This window comes from Loa loa, assembly GCF_000183805.2.
Source record: "Loa loa unplaced genomic scaffold supercont3.397, whole genome shotgun sequence".
Classification (NCBI taxonomy): domain Eukaryota; kingdom Metazoa; phylum Nematoda; class Chromadorea; order Rhabditida; family Onchocercidae; genus Loa; species Loa loa.
This window is the reverse complement of record NW_018108577.1, coordinates 33,079-35,976: the sequence shown is the minus strand read 5'-3', so window position 1 is coordinate 35,976 and position 2,898 is coordinate 33,079.

Below are 2,898 nucleotides of genomic sequence, written 5' to 3'. Positions count from 1 at the left end.
CCATCATCTCATTTATCATTGAATGGTAACAGCAAAAGTGTATTGAAATTGTTTTGGGATTAAATTTGATTTGGATAAAAATAAAATTTTAAAAAAAAATTCAAAGTAAGCATATTCACTTATAATCGGTATTTACTATCATTTAGAAAATTGTTTCAATACCGAAAAGAAAGGAGCTTTTATTTAAGGCTTATTTTTGATTAAAAGGAATTGACATTGAATTAAAATTGTTTCAGTACCGAAAAGAAAGAAACTTTTATTTGAGGCTTATTTATTTTTAATTAAATGGAATTGACATTGAATTTTCTTCTTTCCTTACTTTTTTTTTCTTTTATTGTAAATAATTCATTATTTTCATTTTTCTTTTCAAATTTTAAATTTCGTTCTTTTTTTTCTTCAAAATGTGACAAATGATAACAACAATGCTTAGTTTGCAATTTTCTTTTTTTCTCCTTTATATTTGAATTATCTCTTTAATTACTTATTTTCAATCATCAATTACTTATTTTGAATGGAATGAATTTTTGAAATGCTTATTTTGAATGGAATAAAAAAAAAAGCAACGAAAAGTTGATAAAAATTGGTAAAAAAAAAAATTCAAATAACTGATAAGTACTGATAATTATAAATGTGATTTATTGCGATGATAAAAAAAAAAATTTATGGCATTCATTTAAAATTTTGATATTTTCAAATAGTGATCATTTTTTCTTGAATTTTTCAAATTCGTTTCTCTTTTTTGCTCATTCCCATACATATTTCACTTCTAAAATTATAACATTAACAATTTGATAATCTGAAATTATCAAATTAAATTAACATATAATTTGAGTGATTAAAATGATTTCATCAATTTTATCAAACTTTTTCCGTAAAAATTAGTAATAGAAAATTTCCTTAAAGCTTTTGAATAAGTAAATTTATAAAATAAATTTATAAAATTTTGTTTGCAAAAAAAAAAGAGAAATAAAATGAAAAATAATAAAAGAGAAAAGTGGAAAAAAGGAAAGAAAAAAGGGAAAATAGAAAAAAAAAAACGAAAAAAGAAATGCAAAAAAAAAAAATAAATAAAGCATTATCAAATATAAATAGTCGAATTAGCATGAAATATTTACGATGCAAATTACTTTTAAATACGCTAAAGATTATAATTTAAAACCATTAAAAAAATTTTTTTTTATATTTCAAATATTACTACAGTAATCTTATCCATTTCATTGATCTTATTTGTCAATAAATTATTGGCAATTAATTTATTTAATTTTTTGTTTGAATTAAATTTTACACTTCATTTATTTGCAATAAATCTTTAATAATTATTGAAAAGGAAAAATAAAAAAAAAAAAAAAAAAGAAAAAAGACGAGGAAACTAAACGAAACTGATAAGAGCCTGTGAAAGCAATAAATATTACTAATGAAAATTTTCAAAATTTTTTACAGATATTTTAAAAAAAAAAAAGAATTATCAATCATTTTGAAATAAAATCATTAAAAACAAATTATATCATTATTATTAATATCATTATAATTATTATTAATAGCATTATTTTAATGGAAATAATATGATAAATAGGCAAAACAAATTGCATACCTGAATTTGGACAATTATCAAAAGCATCATCAGAATAGTGTGTAATTCCTGGACATACTACATTGAATCCTGCAATTCCATCTTCATCCTGTAAATGAATTAATGAATGTTTGCATAAGCATAGTTAATATTTGTTTATGTTAAGATAAGATAATTTGATATAGGACAGTTTAAAATAGATAAGATAATTTTCGATAAGGTAATTTAAGAGGTAAGATAATTTAAGATAGATATCATTAAGATTACTTCCTGATAAGTATGACGATGGGCTACAGGTTATTATTATTATTATTATTATTATTATTATTATTATTATTATTATTATTATTATTATTATTATTATTATTATTATTATTATTATTATTATTATTATTATTATTATTATTATTATTATTATTATTATTATTATTATTATTATTATTATTATTATTATTATTATTATTATTATTATTATTATTATTATTATTATTATTATTATTATTATTATTATTATTATTATTATTATTATTATTATTATTATTATTATTATTATTATTATTATTATTATTATTATTATTATTATTATTATTATTATTATTATTATTATTATTATTATTATTATTATTATTATTATTATTATTGTCAATTATTATTATTTTTATTTATTGCTATTATTATCGGTTGTCATTATTTTTAACTATTGCTAATTACTATATTGTTAATTATTATTATTACTTCCACTGATTACTATTGCTACTACTATTACCACCACTTTTTTTTTGTATTATTCTCAAGTAAAACAGTGTTTTATACGACAAACCGCTTATTTCATGCTCGGTTATTGTTCTCATTTTCCTAATTCTAGTTTACAAGACATAACAAGGTTGTTGCATCACTTACTAGATATTTTTACCGTCCTAGCACGGTTGCTTAGTCTATTATTCTAGTTCCAGTGACAGACCGATAAATCAACAATATCATGAATCATCATTCATTTGCATATCTATTTTCAAATATTAGAGGACTTTTTTTAGACTGACAAATATGCCATGGTAGCGTCACATGCTTCCACCTAAATTACATAATTTTCAAACATTCCTGATTTTGAATTTGTTTATTTCCTTTGCAAACACAACTGCGTATAACAGGAGTTTTTACTAATAGTTCATTCGCTTCTGCTCATTTCAATTTTAATTAAATTCACTTCGTCCTCAACTGCATAATAAAATAATTTCTAGACAGATCAGAAAGAAAAGGAAACGGTAATGGTGGAACAATAACGAGTAAATTTTATATACCAAAATTTTGGAAAGGCAAAAATAAAAAAT